The sequence below is a fragment of the Jaculus jaculus genome, chromosome 10, assembly GCF_020740685.1.
Source record: "Jaculus jaculus isolate mJacJac1 chromosome 10, mJacJac1.mat.Y.cur, whole genome shotgun sequence".
Taxonomy (NCBI): domain Eukaryota; kingdom Metazoa; phylum Chordata; class Mammalia; order Rodentia; family Dipodidae; genus Jaculus; species Jaculus jaculus.
In genome coordinates, this window is record NC_059111.1 from 51,773,746 (window position 1) to 51,798,024 (window position 24,279).

The following is a 24,279-nucleotide window of genomic DNA, read 5'->3' on the forward strand; positions in this document are numbered from 1 at the left end:
ACAAATAAATCTTTTGAATTTAAGTTGCATTTAGTTTAACCTTGTATTCATATATATGAGTAAGTAGGTAATTTAATTTGATAGGTGATGAAAGAAATGTGAATCGCTTGTGAATCCCTTGTTTTGAAGTCTACTCCCATATTTTTTTTATATAGCCATATAACAAATTTTGCTGAAATTTTGCCTGTAATTATTTTTCTCATTATTCCCAAATATTGGTTAATTCAAAAAATCATATTATTTAAAATAAATTGTTAAGGTGCAATAGTGGCATGTCTGTTATGGGGGAAACCAATCACTCTCTAATTGGACTAGAGGCCTTCTCCACAGGAGGGAATACATACCTGATACTGACAACCTATGATGTTGAGAAGTGGAAGAATCATGAGTCCTAGGGCGTAACACCTTCTGGTGTCTGGCTAAATACATATATTATGCCTACCAAACTGCCCAGTAAGCACTTTTCTTAATGTTCATACCCATATATCAATGCTACTCTCATGTTTGGTTAGAGAAGCTTTTTTTTCAGATGGCAGTGACCTCTGAGATGACTCAAAAAGCACCATAGTAATGAGAAGAAATGACAAAGGAGTGCTTAGCACTAAAACAACTCTATCATACCTTCCAAGACTCAGGGTCCATTGTGGAAGAGGTGTCCAGGAAGAATGTAAGAGCCAAAAGAGGGATAGAACTCTTTACAATGCACTCTTTCAGACAAAAAATAGTCTGGATATCCATGACTTCACAGTGTGTGGCTCTACCTACACAAGACCAGTATAATAGGAGAAAAAGATGAAAAATCAATAAAAGGATAAATAAAAGAGAGACTGACTGGGAGGAGGAGGGGATATGGAGAGTGGAATATGAATGGGAGAGTATGGGGGAAGGGAATTATCATGGTTCATTGTCTATAACTATGGATGTTGTCAGTAACAAATAAAAAACACTGGCCAAGCCAAGGGCCAGAGAGATGGCTTAGCGGTTAAGGTACTTGTCTGCAAGCCAAAGGATCCATGTTTGATTCACCAGTACCAATGTAAAGCCAGATGCATAAGGTGGCACTTGTGTCTAGAATTTGTTTGCAGTTGCTAGATACCCAGGTGCTCACTTTCTGTCTTTCTCTCTCTCTCTCTCTCTCTTAAATAAATAAAATATTTTTAAAGAACACAATAAAGTGAAGTAAAATAAAATATGAATTTATAAAAAATCTTTTTATTTCAACACACTATTTTATTTATTTTTATATATTTGAGAGAGAGAGTGAGGCATATAGATAGATGATAGATAGATAGATGATAGATAGATAGATAGATACATACATACATACATACATACATACATACATGTATACATACAATGGACCAGGCCCTCTAGTCATTGCAAATGAACTCCAGATGTATGTGCTATCTTGTGTATCTGGCTTATGTGGGGAACTGAACCTGGGTTCTTTGGCTTTGCAGGCAAGCACCTAAACCACTAGGTCATCTCACTAACCCAACACACACTATTTTTATTGGGTGATGGAATAATCACAAATGCCTTCATGAACAGTTTCACAAGTGTTATTTTTTGTGTCTGATTTATAAAATTTTTAAGGTTTGCTCTTTTTCATTAATTAGGATTTCAAGAATGAAAGTACCTATTTATTGCTTCATTTTGAAATGTATATTTTCTTTACATTTGATATTGTTTGTGTAAAGTGGAATTGTTCTCTGAAAATGATGAAGTTTATGTGCTCAGTTTTGGAAATCTAATAGAGTAAGCAACATAAGAACTTGAGAAAAATATTCTTATCACATATCCCATTATTTCACAAGCACTGTACAAAAAAAATAAAGTAATTAATAAGCAAATTTTTAGAGACTAAAATGTATTAGTATTACCTATGAATTTCTAATCTCAGATGGAGCTATTTTTCCTCTAGTGTATGCTCTATCTACAAACTTTCAAAGAAATCACCATTACATGAGACAAACTTCCATGATAAAGATTATAAGAATGTGGAAATATGCAAATACAAGTTCAGTTATGCTTTGTGGAATAATTGATTTTAACTGTATGCTTTTAATTCCATGAGATTTGGAAAATATGCATACACTTTCCATAGTTTGATCATCCTGTAACTCATTTTTGCTTCCAGTTGGTGTAAGTTAATGAACTTATTCATTTAAGCCTAGTTTACTAGTATTTTGTGTTTAATAATACTTGTATTATGTTTTTCCTATTCAAATACTTACATTATATCCAATGACTCATTCCTTTTTTGGGCTATTAATATGTTTACTCCTTCAATATCATTGCTATTGAAGTGCCAATATTATTATTAATTCACAATAAAAGAAAAAGAAGCACAGAGAGTAAACACATCTTACCCAAGGCTATTCAATCAGAAAGAAATAATAGAATTTTGCATAGTATATATATTTCTGCATTCTATATCATTAATAACCACTCACATTCAATAATAATTATCTTAATGAAAGTTGGTTTCACCTTCTGTAAATCTATATCTATATACCCATGTGTCAGAAATATATAAAAAAATGTATAGTAAATATATGTCAAAATAAGATCTTTGACCTTCAACTCTTAGCAAATATAAAAAGCTCCAAAACTATCAGTGCTGGAGTCAAATTAAGTTCAGAAAATAATTTATTCAAATACCAATAGTATCTTCATCTTTAAAAATAACTGACAAAAATGGCAAATATAATTTCCTCCTCAGAAGCAAATACACAATTTAAATACAAAAGAGATGGGCTGGAGAGGTGGCTTAGCAGTTAAGGCACTTGCCTGCAAAGGTACAAGACCTCATTTCGATTCCCAAGGTCCCACTTAAGCCAGATGTGCAAGGTGGCTCATGCATCTGGAGTTTGTTTGCAGTGGCTAAAAGTCATGGCCCACCTATTCTATCCCTCTCACTCTCACTCTGTCTTGCTCTCACTCTCTGCCTCTTTCCCTCTCTCAAATAAATAAACAGAGGTAAAATATTTTTTTAAAACACAGAAGAGATAATTCAATACATATCTAATAGCAACTTTTAAAGTTTGTTGTGAATTATGGCATACACCAAACTATACAAAAAATCATTTACTCATTTGCAAGCAGAGAGAGAGATAAAGGAGAGACAAACAGAGAGAATAGGCATGTCAGAGCCTCTAGCCACTACAAACAAACTCAAGATGCATGTGCCCCTTGTGCATCTAGCTTACATGGATCCTGGGGAATCAAACCTGGGCCTTTTGACTTCATAGGTGAATGCCTTAACTGCTAAGCCATCTCTCCAGCACATGAATAAAATTCTTTATACTTTAAATTTTATTTATTTTCTCATTGACAACTTACATGATTGTAAACAATATTCCATGGTATTTCCTTCCACTTACCCCTTTGAAACTCAACTCTCCACAATAATGAAGAGTAAGAAAAAATTGACTCTTATTTTATACAAATTCCTTGATTATCCATACTCATGAGTTGTAGGCCAATCTATGCCATGTATTTGGTCTCTTTGTCAAATGAAAGAAGCTGAAAGGAGAGGAGATACTAGGAATGGAAAAGATAGTTAGGGAGGGCAGGAAAAGGAAGGGGGTGCGAAGAGGCCAAGCAAGGAAAGGATAGGGTGATAACCTGATTGACATTGTTCTTAGTCATATTTTCAAGGTATCTGGGATAGTCTTTTTCTTGATTTTGATAGTAATAATAATAATAGAAACTGTTTCCTAAGCTAAATCAATAGAGGTGTTTCCCCCCCCCCCCCTTCACACGAAGAAGCCCAATCATCTGTAGCTAAGATCCACATATGATCCAAATATGTGGCGCTTGGCTTTCTGGACCTGGGTTATCTCACTTAGTTTAATCCTTTCCAGGTCCATCCATTTTTCTGCAAATTTCATAACTTCATTTTTCTTTACCGCTGAGTAGAACTCCATTGTATAAATGTGCCACATCTTCATTATCCATTCATCAGTTGAGGGACATTGAAGACTGGTTCCATTTCCCAGCTATTATAAATTGAGCAGCAATAAACATGGTTGAGCACATAATTCTAAGGAAATGAGATGAGTCCTTAGGATATAAGCCTAGGAGTGCTATAGCTGCGTCATATGGTAGATCAATCTTTAGCTGTTTTAGGCACCTCCACACTGATTTCTGCAATGGCTGGACCAGATTGCATTCCCACCAGCAGTGTAGAAGGGTTCCTCTTTTTTCACTTCCCTGAAAGCATTTATGATCATTTGTTTTCATGATGGTAGCCAATCTGACAAGAGTGAGATGGAATCTCAATGTAGTTTTAATCTGCAATTCCCTGATGACTGGGGATGTAGACCATTTTTTTAGATACACCATCAGTATTTCTTCCTTTGAGAACTCTCTATTTAGCTCCATAGCCCATTTTTTTAATTGGCTTGTTTGATTTCCTATTATTTAACTTTTTGAGTTATTTGTATATCCTAGATATTAATCCTCTATCAGATGTATAGCAGACAAAGAATTTTTTCCCATTCTGTAGGTTGCCTCTTTGCTTTATTCAGTGTCCTTTGCCATATAAAATCTTTGCAATTTCAAGAGGTCCCAATGGTTAATGTGTGGTTTTATTGACTGAGAAATTGGGGTTGTATTCAGAAAGCCTTTGCCAAGACCAATATGTTGAAGGGTTTCCCCTACTTTTTCCTCTAGTAGTTTCTGAGTTTTCCATCTGATGTTAAGGTCTTTAATCCATTTGGACTTAATTCTTGTGCATGGAGAGAGAGAAGAATCTATATTCATCCTTCTACAAATACATATCCAGTTTTTCCAACACCATTTGCTGAAGAGGCTGTCTTTTCTCCAATGAGTATTTTTGGCATTTTTATCAAATATCAGGTGGCTATAGCTACCTGGACTTACATTTGGGTCCTCTATTCTGTTCCATTGATCCATATGTCTGCTTTTGTGCCAGTGCCATGCTTTTTTGTTACTATGGCTCTGTAGTAGAGGTTAAAATCAGGTATGGTCATACCACCAGCCTTACTTTTGTTGCTGAGTATTATTTTAGATATTCAAGGTTTTTTTTTTTTTTAATTCCAAATGAATTTTAGTATTCTTTTTTTCTATTTCCATGAAGAATGTCTTTGGAATTGTGACGGGGATTCCATTAAATGTGTACATTGATTTTAGTAAGATTGCCATTTTCACAATACTGATTCTTCCAATTCAGGAACAAAGGATGTTTTTCCACTTCCTAGTGTCTTCTGCAATTTCTCACTTGAGTGTTTTAAAGTTTTCATTGTAGAGATCCTGTACTTCCTTGGTTAGGTTTATTCCCAGGTACTTTATTTATTTATTTATTTTTGATGCAATTGTGAATAGGAGTGATTCTCTCATTTCATTTTCTGTGTGTTTGTTGTTAGCACATATGAAGGCTACTGATTTCAGTGTATTAATTTTGTATCCTGATACTTGGCTGTAGGTTTTTTATCAGCTCGGACAGTTTGCTAGTAGAATATTTAGAGTCCTTTATATGTAGAATCATGTCATCTGCAAATAATGATAACTTGATCTCTTCCTTTCCAATAAGTATCCCTTTTATGTGTGTCTCCTGCCTTATTGCTATGGCTAAGACTTCAGTAACATATTTTAAAAAAATGTGGGGATAGTGGACACCCTTGTCTTTTTCCTGATTTTATTGGAAAAGCTTCCAGGTTTTCCCCATTTAGTAATATGTTGGCTGTAGGGTTGTCATAACAGCCTTTATTATATAGAGATATGTTCTAGTCTCTGTAGGACTTTAATCATGAAGGGATGTTGGATTTTGTCAAATGCTTTCCCTGTGTCTAATGAGATGATCATGTGATTTTTGTCCTTCAATCCATTTATATAATGTATTACATTGATCGATTTGCATATATTGAAACATCCTTGCATCTCTGGGATAAAGCCTACTTGGTCAGGTTGAATGATCTTTCTGATATATTCTTGTAATCTGTTTTCCAAAATTTTGTTGAGAATTTTTACATCTATGTTCATGAAGGAGATTGGTCAGTAATTTTCCTTTTTTGTTCTATCTCAGCCTAGTTTTGGTATCAGGGTGATGCTGGCTTCATAGAAGGAGTTTGGTAGAATTCCTTCTTTTTCTATTTTATGGAAAATCTTAAGAAGCAATGCTGTTAGCTCTTTCCTGAAGGTCTGGTAAAATTCAGCAGTGAATCCATCTGGACCTGGACTTTTTTTAGTTGGGAGATTTTTGATAACTGTTGATATCTCCATGCTTGTTATAGGTCTATTTAAGTGATTAATCTCCTCTTGATTTAATTTAGGTAGGTCATATAAATCAAGGAAATCATCCATTTCTTTCAGGTTTTCATACTTTGTGGAGAATATGCTTTTATAGTATGCCCCTATGATTTTTTTGATTTTCTCTGACATCTCTTGTGATGTTACGTGCTTTCATCTCTAATTTTGTTAATTTGTGTCTCTTTATCTTTCTTTTGGTCAGACTTGCTAAGGGTTTATCGATCTTTTTTATCCTTTCAAAGAACCAACTCTTTGTTTCATTGATTCTTTGGATTGTTTTTTTAGTTTCTATTTCATTAGTTTCTGCCCCAGCATTTATTATTTCTTCCCATCTACTGACTCTGGGTTTGCCTTGTTCTTCTTTTTTCAAGGATTTAAGGTGGAGCACTAGCTCATTTACTTGTGACATTTCTAATTTCTTAATATAAGCACTTAAAGCTATAAATTTACCTCTTAGGACTGCCTTCCTTGTGTCACAGGGACATTGGTATGTTGTGTTCTCATTATCATTTGACTCTATGAATTTTTTGATTTCCCTCTTGATTGCTTCATTGACCCATTCATCATGTAGTAATGTGTTGTTAATTTCCATGATTATTTGTATGCTCTATAGCCTTTTTTGCTATTGATTTGTAGTTTGATTCCATGTGGTCAGATAAAATGCAAGAAAATTTTCAATTTCCCTGTATTTGTTAAGATTTGCTTTGTGTCCTAATATATGGTCTGTTTTAGAGAATGTTCTGTGTGCTGCTGAAAAGAATGTATATTCTGCAGCATTTCGATGAAATGTCCTGTACATATCTGTTAGGTCCATTCCTTCCATGAACTCATTTAGTCCAGATGCCTGTTTGTTTATATTTTCCCAGGATGACCTGTCAATTGATGAGAGTGGGGTGTTAAAGTCCCCCACTACCATTGTGTTTGGTGTTATCTGTGACCATAGTTCTAATAGTTTTTTTGATGAATTTGGGAGCCCCCATGTTAGGTGCATATATGTTTAGGATTGTAATGTCCTGGTCTAGGGTGCCTTTAATCAATCTAAAGTGGCCTTCCTTATATTTCTTAACTAATGTTGGACTCAAGTATACCTTGTCAGATATTAGGATAACGACCCCTGCTTGTTGTCTAGGTCCATTTGCTTGAAATTCTGTTTCCCAACCTTTCACCCTAAGATAATATCCATCCTTAGAAGAAAGGTGGGTATTGTGGAGGCAACAAATTGAAGGATCCTGCTTTTTAACCCAGTCTGCAAACATATGTCTTTTGGTTGAGGCATTGAGGCCATTGATATTAACAGATATTATGGGAAGATGTGTATTCATTTTTGCCATTTTTTTTTTAGTAGTTCTTCAGGTTTTACCTTGCTCTGTTGTGTTAACTTGTATTTGAGTATTGTTTGTTTTTTCCTGGTTCCTTATGTGTGTGCTTTTCTTTTCCTTCTGCATGGAGGATTCTTGCAAGTATTTTCTATAGAGCTGGTTTTGTCTTCAAATACTCCTTTAGCCTGCTTTTGTCATGAAATGTCCTTATTTCTCCATCTATTTGAATGGATAGCTTTGCAGGATAAAGTAACTTTGGTTGACAGTTATCTTTCAGAACATCACTCCACACCCTTCTGGCTTTTAAAGTTTGTGTTGAGTAATCTGCTGTAATCCAGGTAGGCTTATGTTTGTAGTTATCTTGATTTTTCTCTGACTGCTTTCAATATTTTTTCATCGGTTTGTATGTTTGGTAGTTTGATATGGTGAGGAGAGGTTCTTTCCAGGTTTTGTCTGGATGGTATTCTAAAGGATTCCTGTATCTGCCTTGGCACCTCTTTCACAATTTGGGGGATGTTTTCTTCTATGATTTTGTCGAAGATGCCAACTATGCCTTTGGAGTGAAATTCTTCTCCTTCTGCTATGCCCTGAATTCTTATGTTTGATCTTTTCATAGTGTCCCAAATATCTTGAAATTCCCACTCATACTTTTCTATAAATTTGTCTTTCTCTTTGTAGGACTGTATTAGATCTGCCACCTGGTCTTCTAGCTTAGATATTCTGTCCTCTCCTTCATCCATTCTACTAGTGAGATTTTCTACGGAGTTGTTTTTATTTCCTTAACTGTGTTCTTCATTGCTAGTAATTCTAATTTTCCTTTTTTATTTCTATTTCCTTATTTATGTCTAGTATTAACCTCTTTATTTCATTAAATTGGTGTCCTGTGTCTTCTTTGCTTCCTTTGATTTCTTCTTTGAGTTCTCTGAACATTTTTTTTTTTAATTTATTTATTTGAGAGCGACAGACACAGAGAGAAAGACAGATAGAGGGAGAGAGAGAGAATGGGCGCGCCAGGGCTTCCAGCCTCTGCAAACGAACTCCAGATGCATGAGCCTCCTTGTGCATCTGGCTAACGTAGGACCTGGGGAACCAAGCCTCGATCTGGGGTCCTTAGGCTTCACAGGCAAGTGCTTAATCACTAAGCCATCTCTCCAGCCCTCTTTGAACATTTTTGTAATCATTCTTTTGAAAACTTTCTTAGGCATTTCCTCTAACTCATTCTCACTGGCAGTCATTTCTGATGCATTCATACTTTTTGGTAGATTTATATTGTCTTGATTTTTTGTGTTTCTTGTGTTATAATGTATATATTTTTTTGCATCTTGGATTATTTAATGTTTGGATTTTCCAGTTATCTTGGTATGATGAGATGTATCAATCAATCTGATGTTATATATCTTTAGGGTAGGAGCTTAAGGCGCTAGGTGTGGCTCTGACGACTCTCAGAGTATCTACAAAAGTGACTCTAGTTGTTGGGTGTGCCTAGTATGAGAGTATTCAAGTATGCTAAGTGGAACAAACTACAGACAGATACTAAAATTTACCTAAACAATGTACACTTACAATGAGAAACAGTACAGAGTATTTACCCAAGAGTATGTATTATGACAACCAGATAATTTGTCTGTCCCTTAAGTTGTGTGGTACATCACCCACTCTCTTAATCCTGACAACAAGGTGGTAAAGATTTCTGGTCTATAGAGGGTTCCAAGTCAGCTTGTGATCAGGTGAGACATTTCCCTAATGTATAAAAGAAGAGTAAACAAAGCCACTATAATTCAAGAAGCAACAAATAACAAGTCCAAAATATAGCTTATTTAAGAATGTAAAATTTGACCATAAATCCTATTTAACACATAATTCATCCTGATATGGAAGGTGCAATCAGCACTTCTGGTTCAGGCATATATACCAGGTTTATTATGTGGGTACTGACCTGGTGTAATCGCAGTTACTTTTTGGGATGATTTTGGTCTCAGCTGTGTTCTCTATTGGGTCCCTCTATGGTGCTCTGTCAGTTCAAGTAGGCATGGCAAGGTCCCTGGACTGCTGCTCTGTTCCCAAAGGCTGGCCACTGGCAGTGGGGAAGTGGAGGGAATAGATGCTGCCCTAGTTTTTCCGCTGTTCCATGTGTTCTTCTACCTTGTGATCTGCTCCTACATTGTTCACTGCCCTTCTCCCTTCACATTTCTTTTTATTTTTAATTTTTATTAACATTTTCCATGATTATAAAATATATCCCATGGTAATTCCCTCCCTCCCCACCCCCACACTTTCCCATTTGAAATTCCATTCTCCATCATATTACCTCCCCATTACAATCATTGTAATTAAATATATACAATATCAACCTATTAAGTATCCTCCTCCCTTCCTTTCTCTTCCTTTATGTCTCCTTTTTAACTAAATGGCCTCGGCTACTAAGTATTTTCATTCTCACATAGAAGCCCAGTCATCTGTAGCTAGGATCCACATATGAGAGAGAACATGTGGAGCTTGGCTTTCTGGGTCTGGGTTACCTCACTTAGTATAATACTTTCCAGGTCCATCCATTTTTCTGAAAATTTCATAACTTCATTTTTCTTTACCGCTGAGTAGAACTCCATTGTATAAATGTGCCACATCTTCATTATCCACTCATCTGTTGATGGACATCTAGGCTGGTTCCATTTCCCAGCTATTATAAATTGAGCAGCAATAAACATGGTTGAGCACGTACTTCTAAGGAAATGAGATGAGTCCTTTGGATATATGCCTACGAGTGCTATAGTTGGGTAATATGGTAGATCAATCTCTAGCTGTTTTAGGAACCTCCACACTGTTTTCCACAATGGCTGGACTAGATTGCATTCCCACCAGCAGTGCAGAGGGTTCCATTTTTTCCACATCCCCGCCAACATTTATGATCATTTGTTTTCATGATGGTGGCCAATCTGACAGGAGTGAGATGGAATCTCAATGTAGTTTTAATCTGCATTTCCCTGATGACTAGTGACGTAGAACATTTTTTTAGATGCTTATATGCCATTCATATTTCTTCCTTTGAGAACTCTCTATTTAGCTCCATAACCCATTTTTTGATTGGCTTGTTTGATTCCTTATTATTTAACTTTTTGAGTTCTTTGTATATCCTAGATATTAATCCTTTATCAGATATATAGCTGGCGAAGATTTTTTCTCATTCTGTAGGTTACCTCTTTACTTTTTTCACTGTGTCCTTTGCGGTGCAAAATCTTTGTAATTTCATTAGGTCCCAGTGGTTAATCTGTGGTTTTATTGCCTGAGCAATTGGGGTGGTATTCAGAAAGTCTTTGCCAAGACCAATATGTTGAAGGGTTTCCCCTACTTTTTCCTCTAGCAGTTTCAGAGTTTCCGGTCTGATGTTAAGGCCTTTAATCCATCTGGACTTAATTCTTGTGCATGGTGAGAGAGAAGAATCTATTTTCATCCTTCTACAGATATATATCAAGTTTTCAAAACACCATTTGCTGAAGAGGCTGTCTCTTCTCCAATGAGTATTTTTGGCATTTTTATCGAATATCAGGTGGCTATAGCTACTTGGGCTTACATCTGGGTCCTCTATTCTGTTCCACTGATCTACATGTCTGTTTTTGTGCCAGTACCATGCTGTTTTTGTTACTATGGCTCTGTAGTATAGGTTAAAATCAGGTATGGTGATACCACCAGCCTCTTTTTTGTTGCTCAGTATTATTTCAGATATTCGAGATTTTTTGTGATTCCAAATGAATTTTTGGATTGTTTTTTCTATTTCCATGAAGAAAGGCTTTGGAATTTTGATAGGGATTGCATTAAATGTGTAGATTGCTTTAGGTAAGATTGCCATTTTCACAATATTGATTCTTCCAATCCAGGAACAAGGGATGTTTCTCCACTTTCTAGTGTCTTCTGCAATTTCTTGCTTGAGTGTTTTAAAGTTCTCTTTCTTTACTTCCTTGGTTAGGTTTATTCCAAGGTATTTCATTTTTTTTGATGCAATTGTGAATGGGAGTGATTCTCTGATTTCATCCTCTGTGTGTTTGTTGTTAGTATATATGAAGGCTACTGATTTCTGTGTATTTATTTTGTATCCTGCTACATTGCTGTAGGTTTTGATCAGCTCTAACAGCTTGCTAGTAGAGTCTTTAGAGTCCTTTATGTATAGAATCATGTCATCTGCAAATAATGATAACTTGATTTCTTCCTTTCCAATTTGTATCCCTTTTATGTGTGTCTCTTGCCTTATTGGTATGGCTAAGACTTCCAAAACTATATTAAATTAAAGTGGGGACAGTGAACACCCTTGTCTTGTTCCTGATTTTAGTAGAAAAGCTTCCAGTTTTTCCCCATGTAGTAATATGTTGGCTGTAGGCTTGTCATAAATAGCCTTTATTATAATGAGATATGTTCCTTCTATTCCAAGTCTTTGTAGGACTTTTATCATGAAGGGATGTTGGATTTTGTCAAATGCTTTCTCTGTGTCTAATGAGATGATCATGTGATTTTTGTCCTTCAACCCGTTTATGTAATGTATTACATTTTTAGATTTGCATATGTTGAACCATCCCTGCATCTCTGGGATAAAGCCTACTTGGTCAGGGTGAATGATCTTTTTGGTATATTCTTGTATTCTGTTTGCCAATATTTTGTTGAGAATTTTTGCATCTATGTTCATGAGGGAGATTGCTTTGTAATTTTCTTTTTTTGTTTAATCTTTGCTTGGTTTTGGTATCAGGGTGATGCTGGCCTCATAGAAGGAGTTTGGTAGAATTCCTTCTTTTTCTATATCCTGGAAAAGCTTAAGAAGCAATGGTGTTAGCTCTTCCTTAAAAGTCTGGTAAAATTTAGCAGTGAATCCGTCTGGGCCTGGGCTTTTTTTAGTTGGGAGATTATTGATAACTGTTCGGATCTCCATGTTTGTTATAGGTCTATTTAAGTGATTAATCTCATTTTGATTTAATTTAGGTAGGTCATATAGATCAAAGAAATCATCCATTTCTTTCAGATTTTCATACTTTGTGGAGTATATGCTTTTATAGTATGGTCCCTATGATTTTTTGAATTTCTCTGGAATCTGTTGTGATGTTACCTTGTTCATCTCTGATTTTATTAATTTGTGTCTCTTCCCTCTTTCTTTTGATCAGATTTGCTAAGGGTTTATCAATCTCATTTATCCTTTCAAAGAACCAACTCTTTGTTTCATTAATTCTTTGGATTGTTCTTTTTGTTTCTATTTCATTAATTTCTGCCCTAATCTTTATTATTTCTTCCCATCTACTGATTTTTGGTTTGCTTTGTTCTTCTTTTTCCAAGGCTAAGGCAAAGCACTAGGTCGTTTACTTGCGACCTTTCTAATTTCTTAGTATAGGCACTTATGGCTATAAATTTTCCTCTTAGAACTGCCTTCATTGTGTCCCAGAGATTTTGGTATGTTGTGTTCTCATTATCATTTAACTCTATAATTTTCTTGATTTCCTTCTTGATTTTTTCATTGACCCATTCATCATTTAGTAGTGTATTGTTTAGTTTCCATGATTTTGTGTATGCTCTATAGCCTTTCTTGCTACTGATTTGTAGTTTAATTCCATTGTGGTCAGATAGAATGCAAGGAATTATTTCAATTTTCCTGAAATTGTTAAGAGTTGCTTTGTGTCCTAATATATGGTCTATTTTAAAGAATGTTCCATGTGCTGCTGAAAAGAATGTATATTCTGCAGCCTTTGGATGAAATGTCCGGTATATATCTGTTAAGTCCATTCCTTCTATGACCTCATTTAGTCCAGATGCCTCTCTGTTTATTCTTTCCCAGGATGACCTGTCAATTGATGAGAGTGGGGTGTTAAAGTCACCCATCACCATTGTGTTTGGTGCTATCTGTTACCTTAGTTCTAATAGAGTTTGTTTGAAGAATTTGGGAGACCCATGTTAGGTACATATATGTTTAGGATTGTAATGTCCTCCTGTTGGAGTGTTCCCTTAATCAATATAAGATGACCTTCCTTATCTTTCTTGACTAATGTCAGACTAAAGTCTACCCTGTCTGATATTAGGATAGCCACCCTTGCTTGTTTTCTAGGCCCATTTGCTTGAAACACCATCTTCCAACCTTTCACCCTAAGATAATGTCTATCCTTTGTAGAAAGGTGAGTTTCTGGGAGACAACAAATTGTAGGATCCTGCTTTTTAACCCAATCTGCAAATCTATGTCTTTTCGTTGGGGCATTGAGGCCGTTGATATTAAGAGATATTATTGAAAGATGTGTATTTTGTTTGCCATTTTGTGTGTGTGTATGTGTTTCTTGTTCTACCTTCGCTCTCTTCTGTTAACTAGTATTTGAGTATTGCTTGTTTTTTCTAGGTTCCTTATATGTGTGCTTTTCCTTTTCTTCAGCATGGAGGATTCTATCAAGTATTTTCTGTAGAGCTGGTTTTGTCTTCAAATACTCCTTTAACCTGCTTTTGTCATGGAATGTCTTTATTTCTCCATCTATTTGAATGGATAACTTTGCAGGATAAAGTAACCTGGGTTGACAGTTGTTACCTTTCAGAACTTGGAATACATCACTCCAAGCCCTTCTTGCTTTAAAAGTTTGTGTTGAATAATCTGTAGTAATCCTGATGGCTTGCTTTTTTAGGTAACTTGATTTTTCTCTCTAACTGCTTTCAATATTTTTTCTTTGGTGTGTGTGTTTGGAAGTTTGATTATAATGTGGCGAGGAGAGGTTCTTTCTGGGTTTTGTCTGGCTGGGGTTCTAAAGGCTTCCTGTATCTGCATTGGCACCTCTTTCCCAATTTGGGGGAAATTTTCTTCTATGATTTTGTTGAAGACGCCTACTATGCCTCTGGAGTGGAGTTCTTCTCCTTCTACTATGCCCTGAATTCTTATATTGGATCTTTTCATAGTGTCCCGAATATCTTGAAATTCCCACTCATACTTTTCTATAAGTTTGTCTTTCTCTTTGTTGGACTGCATTAGGTCTGCCACCTGTTCTTCTAGCTTAGATATTCTGTCCTCTCCCTCATCCATCCTACTGGTGAGATTTTCTACAGTTTTTTATTTCATTAACTGTGTTCTTCATTGCTAGTAATTCTGACTGGTTTTTCTTTATTATTTCTATTTCCTTATTTATGTCTTGTATTGCCTTCTTTATTTTATGAAATTGGTGTCCTCATCTTCTTTGATTCCTTTGATTTCCTCTTTGATTTCCTCTTTGATTTCTTCTTTGATTATTTTGATGTGTTCTTTGACCTCTTTGAGCATATTTATAATCATTCTTTTGAACTCTTTCTCAGCCATTTCCTCTAATTCTTTCTCACTGGAGGACATTTCTGATGCATTAATACTTTTAGGTGGATTTATATCGTCTTGCTTTTTAGTGTTTCTTGTGTTATGATGTATATATTTTTGCATCTTGGATTAAGTTAATGCTTGGATTTTCTAGCTAGCTGTGTATTCTTAGCTGTATCAATTGATTTGATGTAATATATTTTCAGGGTAGGACCTTAAGGTGTTAGGTGTGGCTCTTACCTCTCAGAGTATCTACAAAGATGTTCTTAGGGGTTGAGTTTCCCTGCTATAGGAGTATTCAAGCAGGCTGAGTGGAATAAAATACAGGTAGATTCTAAAATTTAACTAAACACTGTACACATTCAATCAAAAACAGCCCCAGGTATGTATGCAAGAGTAGTTATTATAATGACCAGATCCTCTATCAACAAAGAGGTTAAGATTTCTGGTCTGTTGAGGGATCCAAGTCAGCTTGTGATCAAGTGAGACCCTTCCCTGGTGCAATCCCAGTTACCTTGGATGATTTTGGTCTCAGTCAAGTTGCTGCCTGGGTCGTCGGGCTGCTGTTCTGATTTCTGGAGCTGGGCACTTGCTTTTCCTGCAGGGCAATCCAAACCTGGCAAGTGTGGCCCTGCAGATCAGCACCCCTGCTGCTGAAACTGCTGCTGCTCAAGCTGCCCCTGCTGGGACTGCAGCCACTGCTGCTGAAGGTGTTGCTGCTGGACCGACCACTGCTGCTGCCTCTGCTGCTGCTGTAGCTGCCACTGCTGGAGCCACCACTGCTGCTGAAGCTGCTACTGCTGTGTCCACTGCCGCTGCTCCCCCTGAAGCTGCTGCTGCCGAGTCTGCCGCTTCTGCCACTCCTGGGTCTGTTGCTGCTGGGGCCGCTGTTACTGGTGCTCTAGCCGCTGATGTTGCTGCCGAACTCTGCTCCTGCTTGGGTCCCGCTGTCAACCCAAGTTGGTGTGGCCAGGTCCCAGGCCGCTGCTCTGTTCACCAGAGCTGGGCTCAGGCGGTGGGGGAGGGGAGGGAGCCGCAGCTGCTCTGGTTCTCTCGCTGCTCCAAGTGTTCTTCTACCTTGCGGTCTGCTCCTCCGTTGCTCGCTGCCGCTCTCCCCTCACGTTTCCCGAGTTGTGGAGAGCGCCGGTGTGAGGGAAAGCTCAGGCACCTGGCTTTTCCTGCGGCTGGAGCCGAGTCTGGCGGCTTTCTGGTGCGCCGCGGCCACGGCGGTTGGCCGAGCTGCCGGAGCCGCTTTTCCCGCCTGTGCAGGCTCTGGATGCTCTGGAACTCTTCTACTTCTCTGCTGCCACTTCCATTTCCTATACACCTCACTTTTTAGTAAAAGTGTGTATTTTGCTGAGTTTTTTTGGTCTTTTTTCCCCCCTAGGCTGCTTTGGCGTGGTACCTACGCCATCTTAACTGGAAGTCCTCCCTTCACATTTCTTGAGTTTGCAGAGAGCTCTAGTGTGAGTGGAAAATCCCCTCGCCTGGCTTTTCCTGCAGCTCAAGCCGAGCTTGGCGGCTGTCTGGTGTGCGTGTGCAGACCTGCCCTGCTGGAGCCTCTTCTGCTGGCCCATGCAGGCTCTGTATGGTCTGGATCTCTCCTACTTCTCCACTGCTGTTTCAATTTCCTATACACCTCACTTTTTAGTAAAAGTGTGCATTTTGCTGTTTTCTGTTTTGTTTTTGTTTTTTTGTTTTTTTTTTTTTTTGTTTGTTTTTGTTTTTGCCCTAGGCTGCTTTGGTGTGGTACCTATGCTGCCATCTTAACTGGAAGAAAACTCTTTCTTTTTTCTTGATATTTACACAGAGCTAAGTAACAAGACAAGATTATATTTTTATGTGAGAAAATTTCCAAAGCAGTTGTACATAGAAATCTAAAAACAGGGAAAATTCAGATCTTTGGAATTCATTACCATAAGAACCAGATGTAAAATTATACATGTATATGAAACAACAAAGAGATGGTATAATAAGTAAATAAAAATAAAATAATCTGAGTGAAAGAGCCAATATGAAGACAGATGCAACAAATAAGAGATGTGTAAAGCTACTCAGAGTCACAGATGATAGTGCCTTTCAATAAATCCAGTACTTGGCATGCTGAGGCAGAAGAATCTCTATGACTTTGAGGGCAGTTTTGGCTTCATAGTGAGTTCCAGGCCAACTTTCACCAAAAATCAATTAATTAATTAATTTGATTGAACCTGTATATTCAGTAAGACAATCAATGTCATAGATCTGCAAATCCTAGACAGTAAGTCAGCAATGTCAGAACTGTAATTAGTTCACATACTCTCAGTTAACTTACTAACACATATTGCTATTTATTCATTCCAGTTAAACTGAAACACTCTAAAAGTCTAAATACTAGTATTTCCTGCTTTAGTGGCACTTTTATTATTTTGAAAAACATCATAACATATTTTAATGATAAATTGTTTAAAACTATTTTATGTTTCCATAAAATCTGCTTTTTAAAAGTGTTTCTAGAAATTATTTATTTATTTGTTTAACAGAGAAAGAGAGAAAGGAAAAGAATGAATGGGTGCTCCAGAGCCTCCAATCACTGCAAACAAACTCCAGACACGTGTGATCCTTATGCATCTGGGTAACATGGTTCCTGGAGAATCAAACCTCAGTCCTTTGGCTTTGCAAGCAAATGCCTTAACCACTAAGCCATCCCTCTTGCCCAAAATCCTACTTTTTATTACATTATCAAGGACACATTTGCTTATAGAAAACAAAAAGTCAGTGACCACTAGAACTTAATGGATGATACACAAGAGTCAAGGTATTTTTTTTCAGCATAGCTGGACACTGGAACTCAGATGATATAAGAAGATATGATATAATCTGCCTTCATGTGCCACCTTTGCCCATTACTTTCTGAAGCTTTCATGCTCAAGAAGTTTATCTTCTTGCCATCATCAGATAGAGTCTCAATTACACTCACATTGAGCAATGCCAGAGAAAAGTGCAGAACATCCCTTCCCAAGATGTATATAAACCTTTGAAAAATAAATTAACTGCACTCTTTCTTTCATATGTACCATGAAATTGAGAACATAACTCCAAGTGACTATAGACTCCAGCAGGTGAGACAAAGACCTGCTTTTTTAGATGGAGAGAATGCCAGTAATTAAAGACAACAGATACTTACTGCACCCTTGAGGCATATTTTATGTAAGAAACCCAACCAAGAGTCTATATTATAAGAAATTTCAAATTATTGTTATTTATTTACTTATTTGAGAGGAAGAAAGAGGCAGAGAGAAAGAGAGAGAGAGAGCACCTTAACTGCTAAGCCATCTCTCCAGCCCCCAAATTTTGAAGTATTTTTTCATATAAGTATGACTAATGTCTTTATACTTTATTTTTTAATTTAGAATAAAGTATAGATACAATAAGTAGCTTTTACTATAGTTTTTTTTTTTTTTTTTAACCACATAGCCATTATGCTGAAGACCTAAGGAAGGGTTTAAAATATGCTGCTTGGAATTTATAAACTATTTGTTTAGTATATGCTGTCAGAAATACTGTATATCAATCTTGAATAATTACAAGTACTATTTTTTGTCTGTATACTGCCAATTCTCACAAGGGACAAGTGGTTAATTTTTCTTAACTTACTCATTTAGACTGAAAGATGTGGAAATAGGATAAAATATCTAGAAATTTGCTCAGGAAGAAGAGCCAAAAGTAGTGCATCTGAAAAGTAAAGAGTGTAAACATGCAAATAGAATATCAACTTAAAATGCAAGTGATCATAATAGCAATTGACTCTATGTAAAATATCCTTTCTAAGCACATTAAAGTCATTCTGAAGGTCAACCTCCATCCCTTTTCAAATCCTTTTACCTATGGTTTGAGACATATTTATGTAGAAACACATTTTTAAAATTTTTTTTTATTTATATATTGGAGAGAGAGAGAGAGAGAGAGAGAGATGCAGATAGAGTGAATGGGCTCGCCAGGACCTCCAGCCACCAGAAAACACTCGAGACTCATGCGCCACCTTGTGCAACTGGCTTACATGGGTTCTGTGGAGTTGAACCTGAGTTCTTAGGCTTAGAAGACAAGCACCTTAACTGCTAAGCCATCTTTCCAGCCCTAGAAACACATTTTAATAGAATAGGACTATATTTAAGTTATGGTTCTGACAGCTGGGAACTTCAAGAACTCAAAAATATTGAATGTGGAAGAGCCTTTTGGTATTCTATGGTTAAGGTATCAATAAGAATGAACAAGTGTACTTTGTTTTTCTTCCTTTGTTTTTGTTGTTTAAATTTTTATTATTAAATTAATTGATTAACCTCTACTATTTTTTTAATTTTATTTGGAGCATAAGTCAAGAAGTATATAATACAATTTCAGTATAGTCCTCTCTCTCTCTCTCTCTCTCGTCCCTTCTTCCTCCCCCACCCCTTTTCCCCCCACAGGTAATATGGTTCCCACAATCATGCCATATATACATATACATGATTTTATATATCTGTACAAAATATAGGAGCCCTAAATACATGACTGTCAGCCCACCATCACTTAGAGAAGGGCAGCCCTGGCAAATAACATCTAAGCACCAAAGCATCACAGCATGAAGCTACTCTCACCTTCAAGTAAAGGTATACTTATAATAAAAAATCCTCTACTTCAATACACCCGAATCAGGGTACTTTATTCACAGATCAGTTAAGTTACCAATATACTTGCTTACTTTCAAGCACTTTTATTAAGCTTCTCCTTACCTTTTTAATTTAATTTTAGTGTTGAGAGAGAGAGAGAGAGACAGAGACAATTGACACCTCAGCCACTAATTGAACTCTAGATGCCTCCACCACCTAGCGGGCATGTGTGACCTTGCACTTGCGTCACCTTTGTGCATCTTGCTTATGTCCAGGATCTGGAGAGTCAAACATAGGTCTTTAGGCTTCACACGCAAAGGCCTTAACTACTAAGCCATCTCTCCAGCCCAAGTTTCTCCTTTCTTAACTTTAAAACTACTTATAATTTAAGCAGCCCAGACCTGAAAAATTTCTCTATTTACTTCTTGATTATGTAACCTTCAAGTTCCAAGTAAGTGAGCATCATGTTTTTACCTTTGTATGTTTGTACCTTCCTTTAGTTTTATTTTCTGAAGAGCTGTCATGAGACTTGACCTTTTCACTTTTCATCATAGGAAACTTATGGGAGAAATGTAAATGTTCTTAAAATAAGAAGATGACAGTGTTCATGATACATATGTTTTACCCACATATTAAGAGCAAAGGGTACTTGGATGGCACAACCAGGAAGATTCCACATTAGTTCTTCTTAAGTGACTCCCATCTTACAGACTAGATGTCTATCTTCACTCAGTGATGCAAGGCACAACCCTCATTTGTGTGTCTTAGGTACTCAAAATATCTTATATAAGTGATAGAGATATGCCATCCAAGTACCCTTTACTCTTAATAAAAATAAAACAAAAATTTATTTAAAAATTATTTCTTAAAATACTAATGACTTGGAAATATATTTTAGGGTACATACTAGGATATGCCATTATATGAAATATTACTATCATATGGTCAAAAATTGCCCTAGCTTTTGAAATATATCCTAAAACCATACTCCAAGACCATATGTTTGAAATAAATGTCAAACTAACAAAAATTTAGATTAAAAAACATTTTCAAATTCATTTAAATGCTGCATGATTCAGCAGTTAAAATATGTCATGTTGGTTACCAAGTAATTAACATCTTCCATTGTGGCATAAGTTTGTTGAATCAAGTTCTTCTACAATATGCATTAATTATAAATAGTAATATTTTTCTAAGCATGTTTTTTAATCTAAATTTTTGTTTTATTTTTATTTATTTATTTGATAGCAACAGACAGGGAAAGAGGCAGATAGATAGAGAATGGGCATGACAAGGCCTCCAGCCACTGCAAACAAACTCCAGATGCATGCACCCCCTTGTGTATCTGGCTTACATGGGACCTGGGGAATCAAGCCTCAAACCCAGGACCTTAGGCTTCATAGGCAAGCACTTAACCACTAAACCATCTCTCCACCTCTTAAGAAATAATTTTAAAGTGGCATATATTTTAACTTTAGGCTTTAATTTATGTGTGTGTGTGTGTGTGTGTGTGTGTGTGTGTGTGTGTGTGATGAAAAACTACATATAGTAAAGAAATGCAAGGTGTTGTCAATATATGTTATTTAACAATGGATGACTAAAAAAGAACTACATCTAACTAAGTGGTATAGCCTTTCCTTAGTATCCAGTAGTGGCTTAAACACATAGTCCAGTCTGTGTTATATAATATTGACTAGATTAACCAAAAAGGAAATTTTCTGTTCAAACAATGCCATATTAGGCATCAATTTCATGTATAAGCCATTAATTGCACTTCAAACATGCATCCCAAATCTTTTAATCCAGGTTATCCAGAAATAAATACAGATTTATTTCCACAAGACTTGTTTGAAATAACTGAGATAACAATATCAGCTGAAAGCATTCAACCATAATAATTTTATTTAATAGCATCTTTTAAGAAAACTAACATAAATCAATGGTGCACTTGTCTTTTTGACTAATATAAGTTTTGGAAAATTTCCCTCTAAAAAAATAGCATCTTGAAAAAGTTAGGCCAAGTTTGTATTTATACTTTTTAAGAAGTATCTTATGTGAATATGTGATATTCTTTGAAATTAAAATTTATATATAAATTTATATATAAATATTACCAAAAAAATTTTAAAAAATCATTAAAATAAAGTCAATTAAGTAACTTAATAATAATACTTGCTGAATACCTACGTTTGCACAAATATAGTTACAGCATTTCTATCACCACTGAATATTCTATTAGATTTCATCTAAATCACAGACTGACCAAATAAGTATGACTGTGCCCTAATACAGCTTAAAAAAAAAGTAAACAAAGAAGCCAGATTTGTCATGAGTTGTGCAGTTTGCTTTCTTTTGTCTTCAGTTACTTGTATAAAAAATAACATCCAGTTACCCAAGAGTGTATCTTGTTATTGAGAAATATTTAAGGTATATACTAAAAGAAATAAATATATTTTATAAGATAAAATATCAGTAAAATAACAAAAAACAATTATTTTGTAGTGAGATAAATAAAACTGTTTATGTATGTAATTCTAAGGCAGCATGTGAATGTAATAATGATATTTTCTTTCTGTTTACTTTCATTAGGTTTTCTCTAGAAGCTACCCTATATTAATTTTTTAATAGTCTGTAGTCAGTAGTCAAAGATCTTTCTTAACTTGTCTATAGCAAGTCAAGATGTCTTTATTGTATGGTCCATCATCCAGTGGTGTCCAGTACACATTTGTGAGATTTTGCTAAAAAGCGGTCTGAATTTTCTGACATCTTTAACACTGTCTTGATAGAATTATAAAATGTGTTAAGGGTATCCGTTTATTTATTTATTTTTATTAACTAGAAATTTTGCATGGATACATCATGTGCCAGTACCATCATTTTCCTCCTACCTGCCCCTACTTCACTGAGGGCTTTCCTTAGTAGTTAATCAGTGAGAACTGATGACAACCAAAATATATCAAGACAAGAATATTTAGCTGACCCCTGGCAGGAGATGAGCCACCCCTGGTACAGTAGCTAGGGCCCAGGTGAAACCACAGAGGAACAAATGTTTTGCTCCACAGTGAGTCTTACAATCTGCACCAGCGTGATGGAGACAGACACTAAGGATAATCAAAACTCACCAAATCAGAAATCCAGAAGCTCTTGGGAGCTCAATACTAAAGTAGATTTAAAGAACACCCACTAATGCTCAGGGAATTTTGAAAAAGTTATATTTATTTTAATGACAATAATATTTGGTGTATAAATGAGTTATGGTGTCAAGTCCAGCATCTATAAATTTGAGAATATGCACTGATGTTCAACAAGGTGTTTGTAAAGGTAAATAGAACCAGAGGCAAGGTGATTGCTGTGCTTATAATCCAAGATCGTAGACGGGCGTGATGGCGCATGCCTTTAATCCCAGCACTCGGGAGGCAGAGGTAGGAGGATCGCCATGAGTTCAAGGCCACCCTGAGATGACAGAGTTAATTCCAGGTCAGCCTGAACCAGAGTGAGACCCTACCTCAAACAAAAGAAAACAAAACAAAACAAAACAAAACAAAACAAAACAAAACAAAACAAAACAAAACAAAACAAAACAAAAGAAGCTGGGGAGTGGGAACTTTACTCTAGTAAAGAGAAGAGTAGGTGGATATGAGACTGCTTATTCCTAAAAAATTAGTATGGCTATTAACTTTCAGAAGGTCATAGATCTTAGTAACCTACAAGATCTCCCTTTAGGCTTGGAAACATGTATGTTATGATTTCTCCGGGATCATATCCTAAGGAAACAGTGAACTCTGAAATATAATAGCATCCCTAATATGAAAGCAAGAGAAGAAATAAAGGTTTCTTTTCCAATGTACCCAAGACTTAAGAGAGACATTGCTGGGGCAATAATCCATGTGTGCAGCTGAAGTCATCTCTGGAATCAGGCTTCTAGGCTGAAAGTCATCTACATTGTAGAACTGTGCTACCTTACCCTCCATGAAGCAATGAGGATCCTATTTTGGGGGTTCTGTGGTATACTGGGGCTGAGCCACATAGGGACTTTGAAGGTAAAACCAGGCATGGGAATTTGACTTGTAAATATGGTTTAAGTCAAGGTGATGTCAGGTGCCCTATTAGCAAAGGTGTTCTTAGCATCTCTGGTGTTATTACAGTTGAACCAAAGTGGCAGACTAACTGGTACAATTAAAGCTTGAATCAGTGGCATTTCCAAATTGTCTAAATACAATGAATTTTTCAAAGTGTGTTGAGAGGGGTTTCACTGCAAATAGGTTTTAAATTATATGATCCAATTTAGGTTCAAATAGTGAATAGGATATTGAGTTCCTTGCCAGTGAAAATATCGGTGGCTGGGGCTTGGAAGTCCCACACCAGTCTGTTGGCAGCCATTCCAATTTAGCTAATTACTATTTGACCCTTTGCACCAGGCAAGGTGCAGGCCACACTACTCTAAAATATGGCAGTGTGACATTTGATGAAATAACAGAATCAGGTCATAGAAAATGGAAAAAATTCCCCTGAAATAAGCCATAAAACCAAGCTGATCATTCTCTGAAAATTGTTCATATGCCCCCATTCCAGATGGCTCCTTTCCATACCCAGAGGAAAAGAATGTTTGAGTCTATGAAGACAAAGTCACAGAAAATAATCTAAGCAAACAGACTCTGCTGGGTTTCTTGCAACCCATTGTCATATTTATATTCCCTTTTATCTAAGCATGTTTCTCCATAAATACCCATGACTTAATCAGGCTTGGTATATATACAACTTGGAAAACATAGCG